The 15,882-nt window shown below is 41.1% G+C and overlaps 1 protein-coding gene across 3 annotated transcripts in view; it reads left to right on the top strand.

Moving 5' to 3' along the window:
* numb (NUMB endocytic adaptor protein) overlaps positions 1 to 15,882 on the top strand; it is a 228,040-nt gene that overhangs the window by 139,330 nt on the left and 72,828 nt on the right. The gene's annotated exons all lie outside the window — the stretch shown is intronic.

Raw genomic sequence — 15,882 nt, 5'->3', positions numbered from 1 at the left:
GTACCTGTCCACCTAATACTATCATGTCTACATACAACATGTCTGTACCTGTCCATTTAATACTACCACGTCTACATACAACATGTCTGTACCTGCTACCTAATACTACCACGTCTACATACAACATGTCTGTGTACCTGTCCATCTAATACTACCATGTCTACATACAACATGTCTGTGTACCTCTCCACCTAATACTACCATGTCTACATACAACATGTCTGTACCTGTCCATTTAATACTACCACGTCTACATACAACATGTCTGTACCTGCTACCTAATACTACCACGTCTACATACAACATGTCTGTACCTGTCCACCTAATACTACCACGTCTACATACAACATGTCTGTACCTGTCCATCTAATACTACCACGTCTACATACTACCACGTCTACATACAACATGTCTGTACCTGTCCATCTAATACTACCACGTCTACATATAACATGTCTACATACAACATGTCTGTACCTGTCCACCTAATACTACCACGTCTACATACAACATGTCTGTACCTGTCCACCTAATACTATCATGTCTACATACAACATGTCTGTACCTGTCCATCTAATACTACCACGTCTACATACTACCACGTCTACATACAACATGTCTGTACTTGTCCATCTAATACTACCACGTCTACATACAACATGTCTGTACCTGTCCATCTAATACTACCACGTCTACATACAACATGTCTGTACCTGTCCACCTAATACTACCATGTCTACATACAACATGTCTGTACCTGTCCATTTAATACTACCACGTCTACATACAACATGTCTGTACCTGCTACCTAATACTACCACGTCTACATACAACATGTCTGTGTACCTGTCCATCTAATACTACCATGTCTACATACAACATGTCTGTGTACCTGTCCACCTAATACTACCACGTCTACATACAACATGTCTGTACCTGTCCATTTAATACTACCACGTCTACATACAACATGTCTGTACCTGCTACCTAATACTACCACGTCTACATACAACATGTCTGTACCTGTCCACCTAATACTACCACGTCTACATACAACATGTCTGTACCTGTCCATCTAATACTACCACGTCTACATACTACCACGTCTACATACAACATGTCTGTACCTGTCCATCTAATACTACCACGTCTACATATAACATGTCTACATACAACATGTCTGTACCTGTCCATCTAATACTACCACGTCTACATACAACATGTCTGTACCTGTCCATCTAATACTACCACGTCTACATACAACATGTCTGTACCTGTCCATCTAATACTACCACGTCTACATACAACATGTCTGTACCTGTCCATCTAATACTACCACGTCTACATACAACATGTCTGTACCTGTCTACCTAATACTACCACGTCTACATACAACATGTCTGTACCTGCTACCTAATACTACCACGTCTACATACAACATGTCTGTGTACCTGTCCACCTAATACTACCACGTCTACATACAACATATATGTGTACCTGTCCATCTAATACTACCACGTCTACATACAACATGTCTGTACCTGCTACCTAATACTACCACGTCTACATACAACATGTCTGTGTACCTGTCCACCTAATACTACCACGTCTACATACAACATGTCTGTGTACCTGTCCATCTAATACTACCACGTCTACATACAACATGTCTGTGCACCTGTCCACCTAATACTACCACGTCTACATACAACATGTCTGTACCTGTCCACCTAATACTACCATGGCTACATACAACATGTCTGTACCTGTCCATCTAATACTACCACGTCTACATACTACCACGTCTACATACAACATGTCTGTACCTGTCCATCTAATACTACCACGTCTACATACAACATGTCTGTACCTGTCCATCTAATACTACCACGTCTACATACAACATGTCTGTACCTGTCCATCTAATACTACCACGTCTACATACAACATGTCTGTACCTGTCCATCTAATACTACCACGTCTACATACAACATGTCTGTACCTGTCCATCTAATACTACCACGTCTACATACAACATGTCTGTCCCTGCTACCTAATACTACCACGTCTACATATAACATGTCTGTACCTGTCCATCTAATACTACCACGTCTACATACAACATGTCTGTACCTGTCCATCTAATACTACCACGTCTACATACATGTCTGTGTACCTGTCCACCTAATACTACCACGTCTACATACAACATGTCTGTGTACCTGTCCATCTAATACTACCACGTCTACATACAACATGTCTGTGTACCTGTCCACCTAATAATACCACGTCTACATACAACATGTCTGTGTACCTGTCCACCTAATACTACCACGTCTACATACAACATGTCTGTACCTGCTACCTAATACTACCATGTCTACATACAACATGTCTGTACCTGCTACCTAATACTACCACGTCTACATACAACATGTCTGTACCTGTCCACCTAATACTACCACGTCTACATACAACATGTCTGTACCTGTCCATCTAATACTACCACTTCTACATACAACATGTCTGTGTACCTGTCCATCTAATACTACCACGTCTACATACAACATGTCTGTACCTGTCTACCTAATACTAACACGGCTACATACAACATGTCTGTACCTGTCCATCGAATACTACCACGTCTACATACAACATGTCTGTACCTGTCCATCTAATACTACCACGTCTACATACAACATGTCTGTACCTGTCCATCTAATTCTACCACGTCTACATACAACATGTCTGTACCTGTCCATCTAATACTACCACGTCTACATATAACATGTCTGTACCTGTCCATCTAATACTACCACGTCTACATACAACATGTCTGTACCTGTCCACCTAATACTACCACGTCTACATACAACATGTCTGTACCTGTCCATCTAATACTACCACGTCTACATACAACATGTCTGTACCTGTCCATCTAATACTACCACGTCTACATATAACATGTCTGTACCTGTCCATCTAATACTACCACGTCTACATACAACTTGTCTGTACCTGTCCATTTAATACTACCACGTCTACATACAACATGTCTGTACCTGTCCACCTAATACTACCACGTCTACATACAACATGTCTGTACCTGTCCATCTTATACTACCACTTCTACATACAACATGTCTGTGTACCTGTCCATCTAATACTACCACTTCTACATACAACATGTCTGTGTACCTGTCCATCTAATACTACCACGTCTACATACAACATGTCTGTACCTGTCCATCTAATACTACCACGTCTACATACAACATGTCTGTACCTGTCCATCTAATACTACCACGTCTACATACAACATGTCTGTACCTGTCCATCTAATACTACCACATCTACATACATGTCGGTACCTGTCCATCTAATACTACCACGTCTACATACAACGTCTGTACCTGCTACCTAATACTACCACGTCTACATGCAACATGTCTGTACCTGTCCATCTAATACTACCACGTCTACATACAACATGTCTGTACTTGTCCATCTAATACTACCACGTCTACATACAACATGTCTGTACCTGTCCATCTAATACTACCACGTCTACATACAACATGTCTGTACCTGTCCACCTAATACTATCATGTCTACATACAACATGTCTGTACCTGTCCATTTAATACTACCACGTCTACATACAACATGTCTGTACCTGCTACCTAATACTACCACGTCTACATACAACATGTCTGTGTACCTGTCCATCTAATACTACCATGTCTACATACAACATGTCTGTGTACCTCTCCACCTAATACTACCATGTCTACATACAACATGTCTGTACCTGTCCATTTAATACTACCACGTCTACATACAACATGTCTGTACCTGCTACCTAATACTACCACGTCTACATACAACATGTCTGTACCTGTCCACCTAATACTACCACGTCTACATACAACATGTCTGTACCTGTCCATCTAATACTACCACGTCTACATACTACCACGTCTACATACAACATGTCTGTACCTGTCCATCTAATACTACCACGTCTACATATAACATGTCTACATACAACATGTCTGTACCTGTCCACCTAATACTACCACGTCTACATACAACATGTCTGTACCTGTCCACCTAATACTATCATGTCTACATACAACATGTCTGTACCTGTCCATCTAATACTACCACGTCTACATACTACCACGTCTACATACAACATGTCTGTACCTGTCCATCTAATACTACCACGTCTACATACAACATGTCTGTACCTGTCCATCTAATACTACCACGTCTACATACAACATGTCTGTACCTGTCCATCTAATACTACCACGTCTACATACATGTCGGTACCTGTCCATCTAATACTACCACGTCTACATACAACGTCTGTACCTGCTACCTAATACTACCACGTCTACATGCAACATGTCTGTACCTGTCCATCTAATACTACCACGTCTACATACAACATGTCTGTACTTGTCCATCTAATACTACCACGTCTACATACAACATGTCTGTACCTGTCCATCTAATACTACCACGTCTACATACAACATGTCTGTACCTGTCCACCTAATACTATCATGTCTACATACAACATGTCTGTACCTGTCCATTTAATACTACCACGTCTACATACAACATGTCTGTACCTGCTACCTAATACTACCACGTCTACATACAACATGTCTGTGTACCTGTCCATCTAATACTACCATGTCTACATACAACATGTCTGTGTACCTCTCCACCTAATACTACCATGTCTACATACAACATGTCTGTACCTGTCCATTTAATACTACCACGTCTACATACAACATGTCTGTACCTGCTACCTAATACTACCACGTCTACATACAACATGTCTGTACCTGTCCACCTAATACTACCACGTCTACATACAACATGTCTGTACCTGTCCATCTAATACTACCACGTCTACATACTACCACGTCTACATACAACATGTCTGTACCTGTCCATCTAATACTACCACGTCTACATATAACATGTCTACATACAACATGTCTGTACCTGTCCATCTAATACTACCACGTCTACATACAACATGTCTGTACCTGTCCATCTAATACTACCACGTCTACATACAACATGTCTGTACCTGTCCATCTAATACTACCACGTCTACATACAACATGTCTGTACCTGTCCCTCTAATACTACCACGTCTACATACAACATGTCTGTACCTGTCCATCTAATACTACCACGTCTACATACAACATGTCCGTACCTGTCTACCTAATACTACCACGTCTACATACAACATGTCTGTACCTGCTACCTAATACTACCACGTCTACATACAACATGTCTGTGTACCTGACCACCTAATACTACCACGTCTACATACAACATATATGTGTACCTCTCCGTCTAATACTACCACGTCTACATACAACATGTCTGTACCTGCTACCTAATACTACCACGCTCTACATACAACATGTCTGTGTACCTGTCCACCTAATACTACCACGTCTACATACAACATGTCTGTGTACCTGTCCATCTAATACAACCACGTCTACATACAACATGTCTGTGTACCTGTCCACCTAATACTACCACGTCTACATACAACATCTCTGTGTACCTGTCCACCTAATACTACCACGTCTACATACAACATATCTGTGTACCTGTCCATCTAATACTACCACGTCTATATACAACATGTCTGTACCTGTCCATCTAATACTACCACGTCTACATACAACATGTCTGTACCTATCCATCTAATACTACCACGTCTACATACAACATGTCTGTACCTGTCCATCTAATACTACCACGTCTACATACAACCTGTCTTTACCTGTCTACCTAATACTACCATGGCTCCATACAACATGTCTGTACCTGTCCCTCTAATACTACCACGTCTACATACTACCACGACAACATACAACATGTCTGTACCTGTCCATCTAATACTACCACGTCTACATACAACATGTCTGTACCTGTCCATCTAATACTACCACGTCTACATACAACATGTCTGTACTTGTCCATCTAATACTACCACGTCTACATACAACATGTCTGTACCTGACCATCTAATACTACCACGTCTACATACAACATGTCTTTACCTGTCCATCTAATACTACCACGTCTACATACAACGTCTGTACCTGCTACCTAATACTACCACGTCTACATGCAACATGTCTGTACCTGTCCATCTAATACTACCACGTCTACATACATGTCTGTACCTGTCCATCTAATACTACCACGTCTACATACATGTCTGTACCTGTCCATCTAATACTACCACGTCTACATACAACGTCTGTACCTGCTACCTAATACTACCTCGTCTACATGCAACATGTCTGTACCTGTCCATCTAATACTACCACGTCTACATACAACATGTCTGTACTTGTCCATCTAATACTACCACGTCTACATACAACATGTCTGTACCTGTCCATCTAATACTACCACGTCTACATACAACATGTCTGTACCTGTCCACCTAATACTACCATGTCTACATACAACATGTCTGTACCTGTCCATTTAATACTACCACGTCTACATACAACATGTCTGTACCTGCTACCTAATACTACCACGTCTACATACAACATGTCTGTGTACCTGTCCATCTAATACTACCATGTCTACATACAACATGTCTGTGTACCTGTCCACCTAATACTACCACGTCTACATACAACATGTCTGTACCTGTCCATTTAATACTACCACGTCTACATACAACATGTCTGTACCTGCTACCTAATACTACCACGTCTACATACAACATGTCTGTACCTGTCCACCTAATACTACCACGTCTACATACAACATGTCTGTACCTGTCCATCTAATACTACCACGTCTACATACTACCACGTCTACATACAACATGTCTGTACCTGTCCATCTAATACTACCACGTCTACATATAACATGTCTACATACAACATGTCTGTACCTGTCCATCTAATACTACCACGTCTACATACAACATGTCTGTACCTGTCCATCTAATACTACCACGTCTACATACAACATGTCTGTACCTGTCCATCTAATACTACCACGTCTACATACAACATGTCTGTACCTGTCCATCTAATACTACCACGTCTACATACAACATGTCTGTACCTGTCTACCTAATACTACCACGTCTACATACAACATGTCTGTACCTGCTACCTAATACTACCACGTCTACATACAACATGTCTGTGTATCTGTCCACCTAATACTACCACGTCTACATACAACATATATGTGTACCTGTCCATCTAATACTACCACGTCTACATACAACATGTCTGTACCTGCTACCTAATACTACCACGTCTACATACAACATGTCTGTGTACCTGTCCACCTAATACTACCACGTCTACATACAACATGTCTGTGTACCTGTCCATCTAATACTACCACGTCTACATACAACATGTCTGTGCACCTGTCCACCTAATACTACCACGTCTACATACAACATGTCTGTACCTGTCCACCTAATACTACCATGGCTACATACAACATGTCTGTACCTGTCCATCTAATACTACCACGTCTACATACTACCACGTCTACATACAACATGTCTGTACCTGTCCATCTAATACTACCACGTCTACATACAACATGTCTGTACCTGTCCATCTAATACTACCACGTCTACATACAACATGTCTGTACCTGTCCATCTAATACTACCACGTCTACATACAACATGTCTGTACCTGTCCATCTAATACTACCACGTCTACATAAAACATGTCTGTACCTGTCCATCTAATACTACCACGTCTACATACAACATGTCTGTCCCTGCTACCTAATACTACCACGTCTACATATAACATGTCTGTACCTGTCCATCTAATACTACCACGTCTACATACAACATGTCTGTACCTGTCCATCTAATACTACCACGTCTACATACATGTCTGTGTACCTGTCCACCTAATACTACCACGTCTACATACAACATGTCTGTGTACCTGTCCATCTAATACTACCACGTCTACATACAACATGTCTGTGTACCTGTCCACCTAATAATACCACGTCTACATACAACATGTCTGTGTACCTGTCCACCTAATACTACCACGTCTACATACAACATGTCTGTACCTGCTACCTAATACTACCATGTCTACATACAACATGTCTGTACCTGCTACCTAATACTACCACGTCTACATACAACATGTCTGTACCTGTCCACCTAATACTACCACGTCTACATACAACATGTCTGTACCTGTCCATCTAATACTACCACTTCTACATACAACATGTCTGTGTACCTGTCCATCTAATACTACCACGTCTACATACAACATGTCTGTACCTGTCTACCTAATACTAACACGGCTACATACAACATGTCTGTACCTGTCCATCGAATACTACCACGTCTACATACAACATGTCTGTACCTGTCCATCTAATACTACCACGTCTACATACAACATGTCTGTACCTGTCCATCTAATTCTACCACGTCTACATACAACATGTCTGTACCTGTCCATCTAATACTACCACGTCTACATATAACATGTCTGTACCTGTCCATCTAATACTACCACGTCTACATACAACATGTCTGTACCTGTCCACCTAATACTACCACGTCTACATACAACATGTCTGTACCTGTCCATCTAATACTACCACGTCTACATACAACATGTCTGTACCTGTCCATCTAATACTACCACGTCTACATACAACATGTCTGTACCTGTCCATCTAATACTACCACGTCTACATACAACTTGTCTGTACCTGTCCATTTAATACTACCACGTCTACATACAACATGTCTGTACCTGTCCACCTAATACTACCACGTCTACATACAACATGTCTGTACCTGTCCATCTTATACTACCACTTCTACATACAACATGTCTGTGTACCTGTCCATCTAATACTACCACTTCTACATACAACATGTCTGTGTACCTGTCCATCTAATACTACCACGTCTACATACAACATGTCTGTACCTGTCCATCTAATACTACCACGTCTACATACAACATGTCTGTACCTGTCCATCTAATACTACCACGTCTACATACAACATGTCTGTACCTGTCCATCTAATACTACCACATCTACATACATGTCGGTACCTGTCCATCTAATACTACCACGTCTACATACAACGTCTGTACCTGCTACCTAATACTACCACGTCTACATGCAACATGTCTGTACCTGTCCATCTAATACTACCACGTCTACATACAACATGTCTGTACTTGTCCATCTAATACTACCACGTCTACATACAACATGTCTGTACCTGTCCATCTAATACTACCACGTCTACATACAACATGTCTGTACCTGTCCACCTAATACTACCATGTCTACATACAACATGTCTGTACCTGTCCATTTAATACTACCACGTCTACATACAACATGTCTGTACCTGCTACCTAATACTACCACGTCTACATACAACATGTCTGTGTACCTGTCCATCTAATACTACCATGTCTACATACAACATGTCTGTGTACCTCTCCACCTAATACTACCATGTCTACATACAACATGTCTGTACCTGTCCATTTAATACTACCACGTCTACATACAACATGTCTGTACCTGCTACCTAATACTACCACGTCTACATACAACATGTCTGTACCTGTCCACCTAATACTACCACGTCTACATACAACATGTCTGTACCTGTCCATCTAATACTACCACGTCTACATACTACCACGTCTACATACAACATGTCTGTACCTGTCCATCTAATACTACCACGTCTACATATAACATGTCTACATACAACATGTCTGTACCTGTCCACCTAATACTACCACGTCTACATACAACATGTCTGTACCTGTCCACCTAATACTATCATGTCTACATACAACATGTCTGTACCTGTCCATCTAATACTACCACGTCTACATACTACCACGTCTACATACAACATGTCTGTACCTGTCCATCTAATACTACCACGTCTACATACAACATGTCTGTACCTGTCCATCTAATACTACCACATCTACATACATGTCGGTACCTGTCCATCTAATACTACCACGTCTACATACAACGTCTGTACCTGCTACCTAATACTACCACGTCTACATGCAACATGTCTGTACCTGTCCATCTAATACTACCACGTCTACATACAACATGTCTGTACCTGGCCATCTAATACTACCACGTCTACATACATGTCTGAGTACCTGTCCACCTAATACTACCACGTCTACATACAACATGTCTGTGTACCTGTCCATCTAATACTACCACGTCTACATACAACATGTCTGTGTACCTGTCCACCTAATACTACCACTTCTACATACAACATGTCTGTGTACCTGTCCACCTAATACTACCACGTCTACATACAACTTGTCTGTACCTGTCCATTTAATACTACCACGTCTACATACAACATGTCTGTACCTGTCCACCTAATACTACCACGTCTACATACAACATGTCTGTACCTGTCCATCTTATACTACCACTTCTACATACAACATGTCTGTGTACCTGTCCATCTAATACTACCACGTCTACATACAACATGTCTGTACCTGTCCATCTAATACTACCACGTCTACATTCAACATGTCTGTACTTGTCCATCTAATACTACCACGTCTACATACAACATGTCTGTACCTGACCATCTAATTCTACCACGTCTACATACAACATGTCTTTACCTGTCCATCTAATACTACCACGTCTACATACAACGTCTGTACCTGCTACCTAATACTACCACGTCTACATGCAACATGTCTGTACCTGTCCATCTAATACTACCACGTCTACATACAACATGTCTGTACCTGTCCATCTAATACTACCACGTCTACATACAACATGTCTGTACCTGTCCATCTAATACTACCACGTCTACATACAACATGTCTGTACCTGTCCATCTAATACTACCACGTCTACATACAACATGTCTGTGTACCTGTCCATCTAATACTACCACGTCTACATACAACATGTCTGTACCTGTCCATCTAATTCTACCACGTCTACATACAACATGTCTGTACCTGTCCATCTAATACTACCACGTCTACATACAACATGTCTGTACCTGCTACCTAATACTACCACGTCTACATATAACATGTCTGTACCCGTCCATCTAATACTACCACGTCTACATACATGTCTGTAACTGTCCATCTAATACTACCACGTCTACATACAACATGTCTGTACCTGGCCATCTAATACTACCACGTCTACATACATGTCTGTGTACCTGTCCACCTAATACTACCACGTCTACATACAACATGTCTGTGTACCTGTCCATCTAATACTACCACGTCTACATACAACATGTCTGTGTACCTGTCCACCTAATACTACCACTTCTACATACAACATGTCTGTGTACCTGTCCACCTAATACTACCACGTCTACATACAACTTGTCTGTACCTGTCCATCTAATACTACCACGTCTACATACAACATGTCTGTACCTGTCCATCTAATACTACCACGTCTACATACAACATGTCTGTACCTGTCCATCTAATTCTACCACGTCTACATACAACATGTCTGTACCTGTCCATCTAATACTACCACGTCTACATACAACATGTCTGTACCTGCTACCTAATACTACCACGTCTACATACAACATGTCTTTACCTGTCCATCTAGTACTACCACGTCTACATACATGTCTGTAACTGTCCATCTAATACTACCACGTCTACATACAACATGTCTGTACCTGTCCATCTAATACTACCACGTCTACATACAACATGTCTGTACCTGTCCATCTAATACTACCACGTCTACATACAACATGTCTGTGTACCTGTCCACCTAATACTACCACTTCTACATACAACATGTCTGTGTACCTGTCCACCTAATACTACCACGTCTACATACAACTTGTCTGTACCTGTCCACCTAATACTACCACGTCTACATACAACTTGTCTGTACCTGTCCATCTAATACTACCACGTCTACATACAACATGTCTGTACCTGTCCATCTAATACTACCACGTCTACATACAACATGTCTGTACCTGTCCATCTAATTCTACCACGTCTACATACAACATGTCTGTACCTGTCCATCTAATACTACCACGTCTACATACAACATGTCTGTACCTGTCCATCTAATACTACCACGTCTACATACAACATGTCTGTGTACCTGTCCACCTAATACTACCACTTCTACATACAACATGTCTGTGTACCTGTCCACCTAATACTACCACGTCTACATACAACTTGTCTGTACCTGTCCATTTAATACTACCACGTCTACATACAACATGTCTGTACCTGTCCACCTAATACTACCACGTCTACATACAACATGTCTGTACCTGTCCATCTTATACTACCACTTCTACATACAACATGTCTGTGTACCTGTCCATCTAATACTACCACGTCTACATACAACATGTCTGTACCTGTCCATCTAATACTACCACGTCTACATACAACATGTCTGTACTTGTCCATCTAATACTACCACGTCTACATACAACATGTCTGTACCTGACCATCTAATACTACCACGTCTACATACAACATGTCTTTACCTGTCCATCTAATACTACCACGTCTACATACAACGTCTGTACCTGCTACCTAATACTACCACGTCTACATGCAACATGTCTGTACCTGTCCATCTAATACTACCACGTCTACATACATGTCTGTACCTGTCCATCTAATACTACCACGTCTACATACATGTCTGTACCTGTCCATCTAATACTACCACGTCTACATACAACGTCTGTACCTGCTACCTAATACTACCTCGTCTACATGCAACATGTCTGTACCTGTCCATCTAATACTACCACGTCTACATACAACATGTCTGTACTTGTCCATCTAATACTACCACGTCTACATACAACATGTCTGTACCTGTCCATCTAATACTACCACGTCTACATACAACATGTCTGTACCTGTCCACCTAATACTACCATGTCTACATACAACATGTCTGTACCTGTCCATTTAATACTACCACGTCTACATACAACATGTCTGTACCTGCTACCTAATACTACCACGTCTACATACAACATGTCTGTGTACCTGTCCATCTAATACTACCATGTCTACATACAACATGTCTGTGTACCTGTCCACCTAATACTACCACGTCTACATACAACATGTCTGTACCTGTCCATTTAATACTACCACGTCTACATACAACATGTCTGTACCTGCTACCTAATACTACCACGTCTACATACAACATGTCTGTACCTGTCCACCTAATACTACCACGTCTACATACAACATGTCTGTACCTGTCCATCTAATACTACCACGTCTACATACTACCACGTCTACATACAACATGTCTGTACCTGTCCATCTAATACTACCACGTCTACATATAACATGTCTACATACAACATGTCTGTACCTGTCCATCTAATACTACCACGTCTACATACAACATGTCTGTACCTGTCCATCTAATACTACCACGTCTACATACAACATGTCTGTACCTGTCCATCTAATACTACCACGTCTACATACAACATGTCTGTACCTGTCCATCTAATACTACCACGTCTACATACAACATGTCTGTACCTGTCTACCTAATACTACCACGTCTACATACAACATGTCTGTACCTGCTACCTAATACTACCACGTCTACATACAACATGTCTGTGTACCTGTCCACCTAATACTACCACGTCTACATACAACATATATGTGTACCTGTCCATCTAATACTACCACGTCTACATACAACATGTCTGTACCTGCTACCTAATACTACCACGTCTACATACAACATGTCTGTGTACCTGTCCACCTAATACTACCACGTCTACATACAACATGTCTGTGTACCTGTCCATCTAATACTACCACGTCTACATACAACATGTCTGTGCACCTGTCCACCTAATACTACCACGTCTACATACAACATGTCTGTACCTGTCCACCTAATACTACCATGGCTACATACAACATGTCTGTACCTGTCCATCTAATACTACCACGTCTACATACTACCACGTCTACATACAACATGTCTGTACCTGTCCATCTAATACTACCACGTCTACATACAACATGTCTGTACCTGTCCATCTAATACTACCACGTCTACATACAACATGTCTGTACCTGTCCATCTAATACTACCACGTCTACATACAACATGTCTGTACCTGTCCATCTAATACTACCACGTCTACATAAAACATGTCTGTACCTGTCCATCTAATACTACCACGTCTACATACAACATGTCTGTCCCTGCTACCTAATACTACCACGTCTACATATAACATGTCTGTACCTGTCCATCTAATACTACCACGTCTACATACAACATGTCTGTACCTGTCCATCTAATACTACCACGTCTACATACATGTCTGTGTACCTGTCCACCTAATACTACCACGTCTACATACAACATGTCTGTGTACCTGTCCATCTAATACTACCACGTCTACATACAACATGTCTGTGTACCTGTCCACCTAATAATACCACGTCTACATACAACATGTCTGTGTACCTGTCCACCTAATACTACCACGTCTACATACAACATGTCTGTACCTGCTACCTAATACTACCATGTCTACATACAACATGTCTGTACCTGCTACCTAATACTACCACGTCTACATACAACATGTCTGTACCTGTCCACCTAATACTACCACGTCTACATACAACATGTCTGTACCTGTCCATCTAATACTACCACTTCTACATACAACATGTCTGTGTACCTGTCCATCTAATACTACCACGTCTACATACAACATGTCTGTACCTGTCTACCTAATACTAACACGGCTACATACAACATGTCTGTACCTGTCCATCGAATACTACCACGTCTACATACAACATGTCTGTACCTGTCCATCTAATACTACCACGTCTACATACAACATGTCTGTACCTGTCCATCTAATTCTACCACGTCTACATACAACATGTCTGTACCTGTCCATCTAATACTACCACGTCTACATATAACATGTCTGTACCTGTCCATCTAATACTACCACGTCTACATACAACATGTCTGTACCTGTCCACCTAATACTACCACGTCTACATACAACATGTCTGTACCTGTCCATCTAATACTACCACGTCTACATACAACATGTCTGTACCTGTCCATCTAATACTACCACGTCTACATATAACATGTCTGTACCTGTCCATCTAAGACTACCACGTCTACATACAACTTGTCTGTACCTGTCCATCTAATACTACCACGTCTACATACAACATGTCTGTACCTGTCCACCTAATACTACCACGTCTACATACAACATGTCTGTACCTGTCCATCTTATACTACCACTTCTACATACAACATGTCTGTGTACCTGTCCATCTAATACTACCACTTCTACATACAACATGTCTGTGTACCTGTCCATCTAATACTACCACGTCTACATACAACATGTCTGTACCTGTCCATCTAATACTACCACGTCTACATACAACATGTCTGTACCTGTCCATCTAATACTACCACGTCTACATACAACATGTCTGTACCTGTCCATCTAATACTACCACATCTACATACATGTCGGTACCTGTCCATCTAATACTACCACGTCTACATACAACGTCTGTACCTGCTACCTAATACTACCACGTCTACATGCAACATGTCTGTACCTGTCCATCTAATACTACCACGTCTACATACAACATGTCTGTACTTGTCCATCTAATACTACCACGTCTACATACAACATGTCTGTACCTGTCCATCTAATACTACCACGTCTAC

This window comes from Salmo salar, chromosome ssa09 (genome assembly GCF_905237065.1).
Source record: "Salmo salar chromosome ssa09, Ssal_v3.1, whole genome shotgun sequence".
NCBI lineage: Eukaryota > Metazoa > Chordata > Actinopteri > Salmoniformes > Salmonidae > Salmo > Salmo salar.
Note: the sequence above shows the minus strand (reverse complement) of the source record. Positions and strands in the feature narration are given on the sequence as shown.